Source organism: Bos indicus, chromosome 13 (assembly GCF_029378745.1).
Source record: "Bos indicus isolate NIAB-ARS_2022 breed Sahiwal x Tharparkar chromosome 13, NIAB-ARS_B.indTharparkar_mat_pri_1.0, whole genome shotgun sequence".
Classification (NCBI taxonomy): domain Eukaryota; kingdom Metazoa; phylum Chordata; class Mammalia; order Artiodactyla; family Bovidae; genus Bos; species Bos indicus.
Window position 1 is genome coordinate 5,513,089 of NC_091772.1, and position 18,114 is coordinate 5,531,202.

Sequence of the window (18,114 nt, forward strand, 5' to 3'; positions counted from 1 at the left end):
TTAGAGAGATGGGGATACCAGATCATTTTACCTGTCTCCTGAGAAATCTGTATGCGGGTAGAAGCCCGTAAACAACCGATAGGTTCAAAATCAAGAAAGGAGTAGGACAGGGCTGTCTGCTGTCACCCCGTTTGTTTAGCCTATACACTGCGCACATCAGGAGAAATGCTGGGCTGGGTGAGTTATAAACTGGAATCAAGATAGGCAGGAAAGAATCAACAACCTCAGACATGCAGATAATACCACTCTAATGGCAGAAAGCGAAGAGGAACTAAAGAGCCTCTTGATGAAGGTGAATGAGGAGCGTGAAAGAGCCGGCTTAAGACTAAATATTAAAAAAGACTAAAATCATGGTCTCTGGCCCCATCACTTCATGGCAAATAGAAGGGGAAAAGGTGAAAGTACTGACAGATTTCCTCTTCTTGGGCTCCAAAATCACTACGGACTGTGACTGCAGCCATGAAATCAGAAGATGATTGTTTCTTGGCAGGAAAGCAATGACAAACCTAGTCAGTGTGCTGAAAAGCAGATGACAAAGGTCCATATAGTCAAGGGTATGGTCTTCCCAGTGGTCACATACGGTCCCATGAGAGCTGGACTGTAAAGGAGACGGAATGCAACGAATTTATGCCTTTGAACTGCGGTGCTGGAGAAGACTCCTGAAAGTCCCTTTGACAGCAAGAAGATCAAACCAGTCAATCTTAAGGGAGATCAACTCTGAATATTCACTGGAAGGACTGATGCTGAAGCTCCAGTATTTTGGTCATCTGATGTGAACAGATGACTGATTGGAAAAGTCCCTGATGCTGGGAAAGATTGAGGCAGAAGGAGAAGAGGACATCAGAGGACGAGATGGCTGGACAGCATCACCAATTCAATGGACATGAACTTGGCAAACTCCAGGGAGACGGTAAGGGACAGGGAGGCCTGGCATGCTGCAGTCCATGAGGTCTCAAAGAGTCAGACACAATTGGATGACTGAAAAACAACAACAACAAAATGGTTGTTATGGTAATAATCAATAAGAAGTTCTGAATAACTTATTATACAAAGAGTTATTTCTTTTGCATAGTGTCAGGTTGAGATGTTTTCTGCTTGTTCTCAGTCTTTCCCTTTTTGTTAGCTTTGAAAGATACTTTCTAGCCAGGTGTAGCAGGAATTATGGGGCATGTCCCCGTCCAGTGACTCAGTAGGGATTATCGTTTGGCTGTTTTATTTATGGTTCCTCTCGCCTCTGCTTCTCCCATCCAGAGGACATTTAAGTGTGTTCTTCTTTGGATCCTTCATCTTTCCCTTCCTTGATTGGGTTGCCTGTCTTCCAGTATTACTCAAGTCCAAGGTACAGCCACCAAGGTTGCACCAAAACCCTCCTGACTCAACAAACCTGCCTTGATCACCCCCTTGGGCTTAACCAGCTGTTCTTCATCACTGCTCACAGAAGTGAGCAGACACTGCTTCCTGGCCCAGTCACTCACTAATCCCTCCACGTCCCATTTGGTATAATGCCATTATCTCTCTAGGTGTGTGCAGTGTATGTGATTGTGTGTCAGTACATCATTCCTACCAACACATGTATGTAACATATTATTTTGTAGCAGGAAAAGTTCCCCAGAGGTCACCATGAGTTCAGTCTCTCCATTTTATAGATAAGGAACTGAAGCCCAGGGCTGTGACTTTGCTTAGGGTCACATGATTACATGGTGGGAGAGCCGGGACCAGAAGCCATCCTCCTCTTCTTCCTCATCATCATTATTACCATCATCATCCTCAGTGTTTTTTCCCACAACTAGCACTCAGAAACACATGTGCCATGAAGTATGATGTAGGTTCAGGAGCTCATGATAGCTTGGAGGATGACTTAGGGCTGCTTCCCCAGAAACAGACCAGACAGTAAGGTTTTAAGTGAAGGTGAGTCATTGAACACGTGCTCCCAGGAGAAACCAGGGAGTGTAGAGAAGAGGCAAGTCCAGGGAAGAGGAAGGAGCCAAGCAAGGTGTGACTCCAGGCAAAGTTTTGCCTCCTCTGGTCCTGCAGGAATCTCAGAAGTGCAGAAATTACACTGCAGAGACCTCTGCGCTCAGGATCACAGAGCTGGGCTTTCACACCTCTTAATCAGTCACTGTCTTCAGTTTGTCTCAGGAGACATAGAATTCTGAGTTTTTGTGCCTAAATTGGCTTCAGGAGCCCAAGAGAAGACCTCTGAGAGAAGCTGCAGGTCCAGGGTGGTAGAAGGGAAGGGTACCAGAGGCTGGTGTGTGCTACAGATACAAATAAAAGGCATGGAAGTAGGACAGGTTCTCTCATGACTTTCCAAAATAAAGGCATGGGAGTGGGATAGGGTCTCAAACTTTCCTAGCAACCTGGTCTTCCATGTCTTCCATCAGACACTCCTTCTCCACGACTCCACTTGGCTGCCTCCTGCATCCTCCATGTCTCAGCTCCCTTTCCAAGAGGGCTTCCATGACCATCATGTCTAATGTAGGTCCCATCTCCAGCCATCACTCCCCCTCCCTCGCCCCTGCTTTATTTTCTTTGGTGTACTTCTTGCTCCATAAATTTGTTTCCAAGTTTTATCTCTCTGCCCAGTAGAAGTTCCATCAAGCCTGAGATTTCATCCTTCTTGTTACTATTTTCTCTTCAATCCTAGAAGAGGGTTTGGCACAGAGTAGGTGTTTCATATATATTTGCTGAATAGGAATGGATGGATGAAAAGAATCACCAGTTGTGAAGTGTCTGTAGAGAAACGTGGAGCTATTATGAGGTTCTGGCAGTGGGTGTTCTGGCTTGCAGAATTCGTTGTTGTTCTCTGATAAGTATGCAAGGGACTAGATATGAAGGATTGTATTAAAGTTCAATCTATAGTCTTCCAAATTATTATAGATAATATTAGTCTTAATGGGGATATGTTACAGTGGTGAAATGCTTCCAGAAAGTTTTTAAAGAAAATTATGGTGTTGAAGGGAGCCTTTTAGTTCTTTGATACATTATGTCACTCAAAGGAATATAATAGCTTCTCTTTTTCTCCCAAAAGATATGTGCATTTCATTATATGTCATTATCTGATAAATGTTTGGCATAAAAGGCACTTTTCCCTTTTCCTCTTTCTTTAAAAAAAAATTGCATGGCATGCATATAATAGAAAATGGCCATGAGTAGGTACCATATTCTACTCTACAGTATATCTCATCTGGGAATAGCCCACCCACCCATTTTTCCTCCTGTGGTGTGGGGGATATATTGATTCATTACATAATTTGTATTCTTTTCTTCAGATCAGAAATTGGCCTAGGCATTCATACAGCACAAATCTCTCCCCCTGCACCAATATTTTTCCCTTTAGCCAAATACCATTTCCCGGAGCAGCAATTTAGTCATTACCCTGTGATATAAAAGAAATGTGAAATCTGTCACAAGGAAGATGATGTTGTGACACAGACAGGGATCCTTTGGGAGGTTTAACCAGCTTTTCCATAAGATTGAAATGAATGTGACACTATGTTCAGATTCATTATTAAATTTACTCTTTTTTTTTTTTTTAACGTGTGTGGGTTCCTTACTATGGAGAGAATGAGAATGAGGAAATGTGGCTCTTGGTACAGAATAAGGACAGGAATCAATCTGAACCTTGAAATTAGCAGTGTAAACATATGGGTTATGCTTTCACTTAAGTTTCAAGGCACTTCATGTAAAGTGTCAAACTAGAGCTATGACTTCTGGTAGGGGCTAATAATAGAGGGCTAATGTAATCCCAGGGAGAATTGTAATTACCTTTTAAATGCCTTTCTTCTGTGGTAGGCAGGAGTTGCAGCTGTGGCTGGTCTCATCACTCCAGTGTTGGCACATGTAGGCACCTAATAAATATTTATTGAAATTAGAACTAGATATGAGAGGAGAGTCAGGGGTAGGGGAGAAGGGGAGGAAAGTGAAGGGAGGGGGAGGACTTCTGAAACAAGCACCCCAGAGGTTTGGTACTGTGAGAACAACCTACACCCACCGCACAGTGAGGAAGTGCAAAAAGACAAGGGCAGCAACTTGGAGAAGTAAAGGTCTGAAGATGCTGGGTAATCAGGAAGAAAGCAAATAGACTCGGGGTGTATAAGAAGTACGAGACTGCATCCCTGCATGTGTCCATTCCTTCTGCCTTTGACTGCAGGCCTCTCTCCACTGTGGGCTTCCCATGGCTAAACTGTGTGCTTTTGTTTGGCCACTAAAATAACGGTTAAGAGATGTGTTGAGGGTATGTGGGACTCCTGATAATTTTTACAGGATCCCTATCTATATAGACAGTTTGATTTTAAAAGATTTTAGAAAATGAATAGGCCTATCTGACATGTATAGTGATATACTGATGAAGATTTATAGTGATATATTGATGAAGATTTAGAATACAAGGTGGAGAAGAGGTTCCTCTGTGTTTGGTTGTTGTCCAATCAATGCTTTGGAAGACTCTGCATCGTTTAGGTATCATCTCCTTCTGTTCAGGTCCAGGAATTATCTCTTCATGTTCTTATTGTTAGATGCACTATTCTGGGCTAATTTTGTATTTATCAGTACAAAAGAAAAAAAAAAGGTGAAAACTCTGTTATTACTCAGAGCACCATGAAGAACAGGATTTTTCATAATCTGTTTGGATAATAGCATTTGGAAACAATATAGACACTTTTTAACTCTGCAGATCTCTAATACCACGTATTCCCTGAAGGTGATTTATCATCTGTCCATCATCATGGCCCATCATCCATCATGCCACCGTAAGTACTGGAGTCTTTTGAAGGTCATTGCCATGCTTCATCAAGGACCACCTCAACTGTAAGTCCTGCTTAGAATTTGCAGGGACATATACATGATGATTGTTTTCTGATATTGTTGAATTTATGATTGGGCATATTATAGATGAAAAATAGAACAGCATATCTTCCAACCATTTCTTCTCTTAAACTCTTGAGGCTATGGTCACTATATTTCTAGAATGTGATCTCCTACTCTCCATTCAACAATACCAGCAGGAAGGCCGGGTGAGGGGCCCCGAGGTGGAGGACATAGTGTGGTCCATCCCTCGTGAGGCATGACTTAAGGCTTATTCAGAAAGCATCACTCCACCACATGGAGTGAAGGTCCGTTACAGTGGAGACCCAGTGATCAGCAAACCCTATGGAGAAGATAGGTGTAGTCAACCTTTTACTCAACAGAACAAGAGTCTGAGGGAGGAGCAAGCGTCCATCCTGGGGACCAGCTGCAGAGCGCTCACTGGGTAGAGGATGGCTCTGCCACCCCCATTACCTCAGGTGCTTCAGCCCCCAGAGGCCCCCTGCCAAGAGATGAGCACTGACCAAGCCGAAGGGTAGCCATTGATCACTGGCAGCCAGGAGCCCTGATCTTGTACGACGTCTGATGTGAGTGAGATTCACCCAGATTTAGCAATTCAGCACTGTTTTAGTGGCCCGAATTCATGCAGTCCCACAAAAGAAATTCTGCTGTTCTGACTGCCAGCAAAATGGTTTATTCATCACATCACCCTCCTGGAACCCCCAGGACAACCCCATGGACAAGAGTCCTTGAAGTCTTAGGGACGTCTGGTCAACTCTGTGGACTAAAGGATTAGAAAGTGCTATGAAGGGAGAGACTGTGACTAGGTCCCCATGGGTCCTGCCCTTTGTGAACTTGGCCAGTTTCTTAATACAGTTTTCATTTCCCTGTCTGTAAAATGGAAATAATCATGGTTCTTATTTTGATTATTTATTTTGGTGAAGATTAAATGAGCTATTTCATGCACAGCTCTTAGAAAACTGCCTACCACAAATTGAAGAGTTTGCTATTTGTCTTGAGCTATTTGCCATGATCTGTGTCATGCTCTTCCTCCTGGCATTTCCTTGTTATTTTTGGCTCCCACTGAACAATGTTTGCCTCATTGAAATGCACAACCTCTCCATTTCACAACACAACAAACTTCCTGAGTTCTTAGCCAGCAGTAGGGTAGGAAATGTGAAGCTTTCAGAACAAAGGGATATCCTAAAATACATGTGTGTTGTTCTAACAGAAAAATGAAGACACACCAAGGCCTTTCCTTAGGAGGTATAGGTGACAGAAAATAGAAATGATGGCTATTGTTCTAGGAGAAAGAAAGGTTGTAAAATGAGATCACAAGTGATATTATGTTTTTCTTCATCCACCTTCTGGTACTATTACTTCTAATGCTATTAGGACTTTTATTGCCTTTTTTTTTTTTTTTTTTACCATCCAATAAATGTCAGGCACTGTACAAGATATGTGTCATAGAAAGGAAATGAAGGGACAATGCTTTACAGTTCCAGTGAGGGAACAAAATGTCTAAATACTTTCAGAGGCTCTGAAGAAATTTCAGGGTAATGTTCATGAAGAAAAGGGTCCCTGGGATATCTGGAAAATACGATTAAAAATATTTATACCCCCAAAGCAATGATGTACATATAATTTTAAAATATTTCCTTTAATACAGCAAGTGCAAAACAGAAAATGATGATGTTTAGCTAAGTGATCAGTGTGTATCTGGATGATTCTTTATACAGCATTATTATGATTAGCCAATTAAAGAGCAGATGAAGGTGTCTCTTCACAGTGAAAAGGCCTCTTGTCCTTGAGGCAGAAGATTTGACTCTTTTGTACACTAGCTGGGCATATTACTTTAATTCTTGCAATTACAAATAAGAATGTTGGAATAAACAGAATCAGCCTGCAATTGTCTGCCTTCAGTAAAAAACTGGGAATATTATTGCTGGCATGTTTATGGCAAATCTAGCAATGTTACTCCGGAGAAGGCAATGGCAACCCACTCCAGTACTCTTGCCTGGAAAATCCCATGTATGGAGGAGCCTGGTAGGCTGCAGTCCATGGGGTCGCTAAGAGTCGGACAGGACTGAGTGACTTCATTTTCATTTTTCACTTTCATGCATTGGAGAAGGAAATGGCAAGCCACTCCAGTGTTCTTGCCTGGAGAATCCCAGGGACTGGTGGGCTGCCGTCTATGGGGTCGCACAGAGTCGGACACAACTGAAGCGACTTAGCAGCAGCAGCAATGTTACTCAGTTCTTAGATATCATAATGGCATCTGTCTTACACATACACACACACATACAACACACACACAATTCCTATTACTACTAGTCAGTAATTAATATGAACCATCAGATCTTTGGGAGAGTGATTCCCATTGATCATAGTCCCATTCTTTTATCAAGAAATCTAATTTTTAAAGATCTTAGAGCAATTTTAACTTGTCAATTTATGCTTAGGTAAAGAAAAGTACAAAATATAAGGGGATGCATGACCAAAAAGGATGTGAAGATATGCTTATGTTCACTAGTAATTATGGGGATAACATTAAAAATATAGTTTATTCTATGGTATGACAGAGGAGCCAGGAGGGCTGCAGTCCATGGGGTTGCAAAGAATCAGAGAAGACTGAGTGACTAACACACATACATGGTATTATATAGTAAGGTATAGTTTCACAACCATCTTATTGGTGAAGACAGTAAGTCTGATAATATCAAGTGTTTGGGGGGATGTGGGAAACCTTTGCTGGTGTGAGTATAAATTGGTTCAACTACTTTGGAGAAATATTTAGTGATATCCAGGGGAAATATTTAGCAATATCAAGTGTACCAGTTATCTCTCACTACAATGAAACAAATGACTGTGTGTAACAAATAATAATGTGTAACAAATACCCCAAGACTTGAGTATTTTGAAACAAGAACCATTTACTGTTTTGATGGGCTCTCACAGACATCTGTGGTCAGTAGTAGGTCAGCTAGAAAAGTCTAATAAGTCTCACCAAGTCACATGGTTGGTTTTGGGCTGGCTGGAGCCTGATCTAGGATGGCTGTTGATATGTCTGAGGTCTCTGCTCCACATGTCTCATATATGTCTGTCTGTTCTAACTCTCTAGCAGGCTAGGCACATTCTCCTAGATGTCTCAGAGAAGACAGAATGAGCAAGTTTAATCATGCAAGGATACAAGTAGAAATGCACAATCACTTTTCAAGCCTATGTTTGTATCGCATTCACTATTATCCAATTGGCCAAAGCAAATTATATGGCCAAGCTCTGCTGCTGCTGGTGCTAAGTCGCTTCAGTTGTGTCCGACTCTGTGCGACCCCATAGACGGCAGCCCACGAGGCTCCCTGGGATTCTCCAGGCAAGAACACTGGAGTGGCTTGCCATTTCCTTCTCCAATGCAAGAAAGTGAAAAGTGAAAGTGAAGTCGCTGAGTCTTGTCCGACTCTTAGCGACCCCATGGACTGTGGCCCACCAGGCTCCTCCATCCATGGGATTTTCCAGGCAACAGCACTGGAGTGGGGTGCCATTGCCTTCTCCAATGGCCAAACTCAGTAGGGTTACACTATTCTAGGAAAAAGTGTATGGATGGGGGGATGCCGTTAAATAGGGTCATTTTTCCAATCTGTCTGACTCCTTATGTTGCATGGAAGACTCACATATCCTAAGACCCAACAATTCCATTCATTAAATCTCTGATCTATGTATTCAAGGTGACATATACAGGTGTACTGATTGTGATATCACTTGTAATTATAAAAAGAAATTATAAAGGACCTACATATTCACCAAGAGTTAAAAATTTGATAATCATACACCAGATACCAAGATGGAGTGAAAATGAGTACATTAGATCTATAGCTTGCACAAGACATGACTCTTCAAAACCAAATATTAAGTAAAAGAAGGCAAATCAAGGAAGAATATGGGGAGAATAATATTATTTAGGAAAATTAAAATAACAGAAATACAGCATGAAAGTGATTCTTTGTTTATGAAAACACATGCAGTAAAATACTAACTTATGTGGTTCTCTCTGGGAAGGTGGAAGAGAGGAAGAGAAGCAGAAAGAGAGGGAGGAAAGGGCTGGATTCCTTTGTTCCTGTATTATGTCTTTAAGAAATTGGTAGTAGAACTATAGGTCTGGTTTACTCTTCTGAATTTTGAAATAATTCACAATATTAAAAAATTCTAAGGGAAATATTCTGTATACATGAAACATCCAGAGAGTTTTATCTAGGACAACGTGAAAACTCTTATTACCCATCTAAGAAAAAAGCCTATTTATTAGTTACTAAATGGACCAATGTAAATAAACTGATGTTTTCTTGGGGTGACATGAGAGCAGGGTTGGTGATGTAAACAAGGGTCACAACTGAACTGGATCAAGGAGGCTTCTGTTCAGTATTCAAGCAAACTGTCAAAGCAGACCAGCCTCTGTTAGTCAACACCAAGAGAGGGTCCATTTACAGATAAACTGAGTGTAAGAAAATATCTGTAGAGGTATTGTCACCCACACAACAGTGGCCATAAAAACTTTTCATGTGTGACTGTGTGCATATCCATAGCTCAGTCATGTCATGGAATGGTCCTGAGATAGGCCAGGGATGGGAGGGGAAAACGGAACCCTCAGAACCAACTTGTCCAGGTGTACTCCAAGAATGGTCCGTGAGCCAGGAACACGGGCATCATCTTGGAGCTTGAGAGAAATGAAAATTCTCAGGCCCTGCCGAGACCTGCTGAATCAAGACACCTGGGAAGCTTGGTATCTCTTTTAACCAGCCCTCCGGTTGATTCTAGTGCACAGCCAACTTTGAAAAACATGGCCACAACTTCTTTTTAAATACTTAATTAATTGCATCTAAGCAAGGGCATATAATTACTCTAATCTCACTGAAAAATGTTTCCATGAGTTTTCCATGAGATTTTGATGGGAAATGGGAAAGATAAAGCAGGAATTTCAACTCTTATTTCCCTGAAATATATTTATTTCACACTAGTCATCTTAGTACAATACCACACAAAGTTGAGAACTGAAAAATATATTTATTCACACTTTTTATTTTCTACATTTTGAGCATCTTTCTACCTTGTTTATTGCTTTTTGATTTAAAAAATTATAGAGCTTTCTTTTGATATATAACAAACATATTATTGTCTATTCCACAGAGATTTCTAACAGAAGGATGAACTGGTCAGCTTCAAGTCATATTTTTATTTACCTTTATGAAACAAAATGCCTGTGGAATATAATGGAATGCCATAGAGAACTAATTTAAGTTTTATTCTAGTGGTCACATTTATTGAAGAGCAATTTTTAATGAACTTTGAAATTCTGTAAAATTTAATCACCAAGTCCAGAAAATAGCTATGAAATATGTTGTAGTTTTCATTTTTGTGTCCATTTGTATCTTGCAGTCTCAGTGTCTTCAGAAGAGGGTGCATTTTGTTAAAACACTTTCTTTGTTCTCTTATGTTACTATTGATATTCCTATATTAGTATGTCCCAGCCACCATTCTAGATCTTAAGGGTAAATTAGTAACAAACCAATAAAGCTACTAATCTCCTGAGACTTACAAGATGGGTTGGAGTTGGGGAGAGAAACAGAAAAAATAAAAAATGGTATAATATTGATTATACAGAGGGAACAGAGAGTGCAAAGGCCCTGAGGCCAGAATATGCTGGGTTTAAGAGAAATACCAGCCAGGTAACTTGGCCAAAGCTGAGCCAGAGAGGAGATTAGCGGAGGTAAATTATGTAAACCTATTTGATTTGGCAATTTGAGAGCAATCAGGTCTTTTGATGCCAAAAGAGATTTTGGAGCATTCTCCCAAATCAATCAACTTCATTTCCTATGCTCTATGGCAACCCACTCCAGTGTTCTTGCCTGGAGAATCCCAGGGACGGGGGAGCCTGGTGGGCTGCCATCTATGGGGTCACACAGAGTCGGACACGACTGAAGCGACTTAGCAGTAGCAGTATGCAAATTATGCAGCTGAAACCAAAATGCCAATCAGGGGACAGCTTGCTCTCCTGTCAGTAATGATGAACTCTTCATACACTGTCTGGGATATAGGGTTGCCTGCGCAGTTGGGCAAACCAGGAAGCAAATGCCAGTGCTGTTAAATGTTGCCTTCCTCCTCCCTATTAGGAAAATGCTCTTATTCCTCTGCCATCATTGTTGGAATTTAGAAACATAATTCCACCTGGGCCATGGCTCAGGGCATGGTGGGAGTGGGGGGTGTGAAAATTAATCATAAGCTCCTTTATTTTAACCTGGGATGATCCTTTGAATTTTGGTGAATTCTCTCTTCCTTCATCTATTGAGTCCCTTGAGTACTTTGCAGCACAAGGTAAAATGTTTGGAAGTAGTTTGGGTGGTAGTAACTGGGAGAGGGCAAGTTTGCATCACAAAGCATCTGCAGTTGTTGGGAGTCTCTGGGGGGCTGCAACTTCCTTCAGCTGAGCCTTCTTTCAGCTTCTGAGATCTGTCGTGGCTCCTGCTACCACAGGGTCTTCGCATGTGCTGTGTTTGTCTGCTTGGATGTACATTGGGATGACCTTGGAGGTGCCCAGACCACATCTCAGACCCATTAAATCAGGATCTCATGGTGGGATCCAGGCATCAGTGACTTCTGATGTTCCCCAGGGGATTCCAAAGAGTGCCCCAGCCTGAGAACCCCTTTCCCAGCATTCTCTCAGCCTGTCTCCCAGCCTGTGTAACACCTGCTCCTCTTTGCCTTCCTTGCTTAATGATCCTTCTTCAGAGACACACTTCCTGGCATTTTCCTGCCCCAGCCCTAAGTCATATCCCTCTTGGTGCCTCCACCTCCCCCCTGGAAACTCTTTTCATGGTAGTTAGGTTATTGGGTTGGCCAACGATGGGTTGGCTGGTATGGAAAACGTTTACTTCAATGTTTTCAGTACCAGCTTACTGAAAAACCCTGACAAACTTTTTGGCCAACTGCATATATTACTTTGTAATATTTATTTAGTTAACGTATTTCTTCTCCATATTTTTACTTATTTATTATTTATTATTTTTTTGGCTATGCCACACAGCTTGCAGGATTTTAGTTCCCCCACCAGGGATTGAATCTGCACCCTCAGCAATAGAAACTCTTGAGTCCTAACTATTAGACCACCAGAGAATTCCTTCTTCTTCCTCTTTTTAAAATACTCCTGGTGTCTTCATGATGAACAAGATTGATGACTGGGTCTGAGTTAAATTCTTCTGCTTTATTTTTCTGAATTAATCAAATGACCTCTGTAAGCATACCAACTTAGTGCTGGTCCAGGTCATTTCTGGCACATTTATCTTTCCCAAACAGGACTTTGTGGTTCAAACTAAAACCATTGAGAAGGCACCTTGAAATATGAGAGGCAGCCCAAGGATCCAAGACTTAAACAAGTGCCTATTTCCTGCCAGATAATTTTTGTGAAAATGAACCTTGCCTTATGAGCAGGAAAACATATGGTGTTTAAAAGGTGTGTTATCTCCCGCTTTTGACTGTTAGCTCCATAAGGGAAGTGACTATATCTGATTTTGTTTACATTAAATAAATCCTCAAGGCCAAGCACCTGGTACCCAGTAAACATTCAATAACTATGTGTTGAATGGATAAACAGGAAAGAAGAAAATTATTCCAGGACTGTTTTTCAGCTGGTCCCAATCCAATTAAGGGAGAAAAGGCAGTGATTTTTATTCCTGAGTGAATATTAGCATCACCTAAGATGGGAGGTTGCTACTTCCCAACCCAGAACCCAGACTCTAACCAAAAAACCCAGATTCTTGGAGGTTGGGGAATTGGTGTATTAGTTTTCTGTTACAATTAACACATTACATGCTTAATTACCAGATTAATTGAGCAGCTTAAAATAGCCAATTCATTATATCACAGTTTCTGTAGGTTAGAAGTTTGGGTGTATGATTGCTGGATTCTTAGCTTAGAATCTCATCAAGCTGAAGTCAATTTGTTGGCTGGGGCTGGAGTTTGTTCTGCAGATCTCGATTCTTTGCTTTTAAAGAGCTTGAGTGATTAGCAGAAGTCTATCCGGATAATCAGAGAAGGCAATGGCACCCCAAATCCAGTACTCTTGCCTGGAGAATTCCATGGACGGAGGAGCGTGGTGGGCTACAGTCCATGGAGTCGCTAACAGTCAGACACGACTGAGTGACTTCACTTTCATGCATTGGAGTACGAAATGGCAACCCACTCCAGTGTTCTTGCCTGGAAAATCCCAGGGACAGGGGAGCCTGGTGGGCTTCCGTCTCTGGGGTCGCACAGAGTCAGACACTATGGGGTTGCACAGAGTCGGACACAACTGAAGCGACTTAGTAGCAGCATCCGGATAATCTTGCTTCCTTCCTTTTTCTGTGTTTTTTTTTCCATTTCATTTTTTAAATTGAAATATGGTATATATAACATTGTGGAAGTTCAAGGTGTATAGCATACTGATTTGATACCTTTATATTGCCACATGCCTGGCAGTGTAGCATAACTAATAGATTATCTCCCTTCCTTAAAGTCAACTGTGGTTATAAAAAGTAATCATAAAAATGAAAGCCATCAAACTCACAGTCCTAGAGATTATGCAGAATATGTAAACTAGGATTGAAAATCTTAGGACCATCTTAGAACTTTGCTTACCATCATTGGTATTAAACAACTACTCAGCTGAAAGTGAAAACTACTGGACTAAATCTATCATATTTTAAGGGCAGTGTAAAAGTGACCTTTAGCCACAGTAATTTTAAAATAAATATATCTTCTAGTCATCAGAAAGACTTGGCATCACTGACTCAATGGACATGAGTTTGAGCAAGGTCTGGAAGTTGGTGATGGACAGGGAAGCCTGGAGTGCTGCAGTCCATGGGGTCGCATGGAGTTGGACACGACTGAGCGACTGAACTGAACTGAGTCATCAGAAAATCTCACCAATCAAGGGACATCAATAGACTGTCTAACTGTGGGGTAGAAGGACTCACAGTAGAAATACCATCTAAGAAAAGCACTGCCTATAAGATTTAAGCTACACCCTTTCTGAAATCTATTGTATCTGTGAAGGTCCCTCCCAGTAACAACTCATCAAAATAGCTCAACCAAAGGGTCATTGGTGGGAAGATTAATTGCAGAAATGTAAGTAGGACTCAGGGAACAATGGAGGGATAAAGATGCAAACGAGAGCACCAGCAGTGGGAGGTCATTACCACCTATGGGGGACTAGGTGTCCTGGAGTCCATGGAGAGCTGGAGAGAAGCTGTAGATGGAGGAGACCAGGTATAAAAGCAGGAAAGGGGGGGGAGAATTCCTCTGACCTTTATCATCTGCCGTCCTCTCATCTCCTGCCAGTACTTCCTAGTGGCCCAGCTCAAGGGAAAGCCAGCTGCCAAGTGGGTGGGAGCAGTTGTCCAGAGGGAAAGACCTCCTAGGGTTACCAATCAGGGCAGAGAATGGGAGACAGAACTGCATAGGCAAAATGGACAATAACCATCACACCTTGGAACTGATGCATTTTAGGTTGAGGAAATAAATTTTGATTAAAAAGAGGCGTAACATGGGAATACTTTATGCCTTATAATTTACCAGAGTGGTTTCCGATACAGGTGGAGACTGACAATTGAATCACTGACTCATCAACCCTGGGCCAGTGTTGCCTCCTTATTTTATTTTTAACTTTTCCAGTTCCCTGTAGGTTATCTAGCTGTAGGGAAATGTGGTTTGCACGGGGGGAACAGGCTGAGAAAGGGAAGTTGATGTATATTTTTATTTTCAAGACCAATAATATTCATACCTTAAAAATAGTATGAGCACAAAGTTATCATGTTAGTAGAATGAGTAGTTCTATTGATAAATTAGGACACTCTTAGGTCATATATCTCACACAAAGTATGCATAATCTATTTGATATGTATGAGTAAAATGGAGATAAAATAGTATTTTAAGCATACAAGGAATTTGAGAGTGTTTGCTAATTTCTAATTTATTCAGAGATTTATAGTATATGCAAATTTGAAAGCTTCTTCCAGTGCTTTTGTAATTCTTTTTCATTTTGATATATGGCAGAACCAATACAATATTGTAAAGTTTAAAAATAAAATAAAATTAAAAAAAAAAAAAAACCCACCTAAGCAGCTGCCTGGATATTGGTCTAAATTTTATATCTTTTCTCTCTTGTTTTCACTTCCTTTCTCCATACTACATGTGTGTTTGTATCTCTCAAGTGTTATAAGAATAATCTTGAAAATGTTCTACTAACACCTTAAAATTCCCTAGTTGCATGAAACCTGATATAATATTAATAAGTAATAATTGATATTTAAATTTTAAAATTATTAATAATATTTAAATTCAAGAATCCTGCCTCACTAAACCTTTTAATCTTGTCTCTTCCTAAAAATAAGCATAAAATAAATTTTAAAAACAAAGCAAAACAAAAAGTAAGACACTGAAATGATAGGGAAGGGAGCATCAGCAGAATGAAGATGCTGCCAAACTTCCGAAGGCAGAAGGTAGTTGTAATCATGCCAACAGGTCATTTGAATGAGCTCAGAAGTTGAGTATGGGTTCTTCATTCAGTGACTGGTGAAATCAGATGATACGGAGAGCAGAGCTGAGAGCAGGGACAAAATAGTGGGAGCTGACTTCCTCACTAAAGGCCTGTAAACTCCTTCATTATCCCTGGAGGGCAGTTGCAGAAGTCATTCCCAGGTTAATCCAGAGAAATGCTCTCTAAAGAGACAGAAACTTAAAACATCTGTGGAGCAAAGCTTCAGCATCCAGAACAGGGGTTAGCTCTCTAAATGAGGGCCTGTTTCACTACACCGTTTGGAAGACAGGCATGGCCTCTTGAGTGCTCCCTTACCAGGGAGTGAAGGAGAAGCTGCCAGATGACACCCTCTGATTATACACACAGATTTACAGCGAATCTTCTCCTGTGATGTAGGTGAGGGCTGAGCACAGCTGTGATGCTATTAACCTAGTCCGTGAACAGTAAGTCACAGGATAGGACTTCCCTCGTGGTTCAGGCAGTTAAGAATATCTGCCTGCCAGTGCGTGGGACAGGTTCCACCCCTGGTCTGGGAAGAACCAGGACAGCTGGTTCTTCTGCTGCTGCAGAACAACTAAAGCGGTGAGCTGCATCTGCTGGGCCTGCCCTCTCTGGAGCCTGTCACTGCAACAGGAGGAGCCACCCTCACGCCCCTCAGCAAAGAGGAGCTGAAGGGCGGCTCCAGCTCTCCACAACTAGAGAAAGCCCACATGCCGTGACAAAGATCCGGCACAAATAATTTTTTTTAAATGATGATTAAAAATAAATAAATAATGAAACTTAAAAGACAAAAAAATCCCTCGATAACCAAATATTTCTAAGTATTTGAAGAAAACTGACAATGCAAAAGAGAAAGAACAAGATAAGCAAAAATAGACTCAAGGGAATACATTAAAAAATGTAGGGAGATGCAAACTCTTAAGATCCTCAGAGGTAATTGAGGTGCTGTTGCACCCATACAAGAGAGAAACAGTATAAATTGAACTCAGAATTGAATAAATCAAATCTGTTAGTAAAGTAGTTAAAGAAAAAGGGGAAAAAATATCAGGAAAATATATCTTCTTCAGAATATGTCTGCCAATATATCAGAAAGAAATAATACACATTTTATAGACTCTTCCAAAAGTAATGAAGGAAAAATTTTGCAACTCATTTATTAAGTCAGTGTAACTTTGAGAACAAAACCTGTCAATTATATTCTAAGAAAATAAAAATAGCAAGTCAATGTCTTAAGTGAAAATAGGTAGAGACCTTTAAAACTCAGCAAACAATATATACCAATACATAAAATGAATCATGATTAAGTTAAGTTTATTTGGGGAATGCAAAGCTAGTTAAATATTAAAAAATAGAAGTTTTGTATCTCATTAACAGGGTCTAAGAGAAAAATTAATCATTTCAATAGAAGCAGAAAAAGCAGTTTATGAAATTCATTCATTTTATTATTTATGATTTTAAAATCCTTAGTAAACTAGGAATGAGAAGATCTCTTAATCTAAATCTGAGTGTCTAGGAGAAAAATAAAAGGTCAGAATTGAGACAAGAATGTTTGATATCACCATATATTTTTCTCATTTTCTTAACAAGAGGTTCTATCTCCTGTAATAAGGCAAAAACATAAAACTATTATTAAAATTGAGAAAGTAAGAAATAAAATTGCCATTATTTGGAGGCAACATGACTTGATTATTTTGTTTACATAGAAAATGTGAAAGAATCTTCAGCAATAGCATTTAATTTGATTAGTGGATTTAAGGTGACCATTAAAATCATTGTGTCATGTAAAGCAGTAGCAAATATTCAGAACATAAAACTAAAATACATAATACTATTTACTATAGCATCAAAAATATCAAATGCATAGATTAAGTCTAATTAAAAATGTATAGGACCTCTGAATAGAAAATTATGACATTATTGCTAGAAGACCCTTGCTCCTTGGAAGGAAAGCTTTGGCAAACCTAGACTGCATATTAAAAAGCAGAGACATCACTTTTCCAGCAAAAGTCCATATAGTCAAAGCTATCATTTTTCCAATAGTCATGTATGGATGTGAGAGTTGGACCATAATGAAGGCTGAGCCCCAAAGAATTAATGCTTTTGAATTGTGATGGAGAAGACTCTTGAGAGTCCTTTGGACTGCAAGGAGATCAAACCAGTCAATCCTAAAGGAAATCAACCCTGAATACTCATTGGAAGGACTGATGCTGAAGCTGAGGTTCTAATACTTTGTCCACCTGATGTGAAGAGCCAACTCATTGGAGAAGACCCTGATGCTGGGAAAGATTGAGAGAAGGAGGTGAAGGGGATGCCAGAGGATGAGATGATTAGATAATATCACCCACTCCGTGGACACAAATTTGAACAAACTTTGGGAGAAAGTGAAGGACAGGGGAGCCTGGTGTGTTACAGTCCATGGGATCACAAAGAGTCAGACAGGACTTAGTGACTGAACAACAACAAGAATGTATAATGATACTATTTTTATGTACAGGAAGAATTAATATTGTTAAGGGATCAATTCTTCTCAAATACATATATTCAATAAAATTTCAATCAAAACCATAGAAGGCTATTTTGTAGAAATTGGCATACTGATTCTAAAATATATATGGAAATGTGAAGAGTCAAGAATAACAAAAACAATGTGTAAAATTACTGAGTTCGAAGACCTACACTACTAAATATCCCTGCCATATCAGTTTAAAGCTACCATAAATTAAGAATGGGTAGCATGGTGCCAGGGC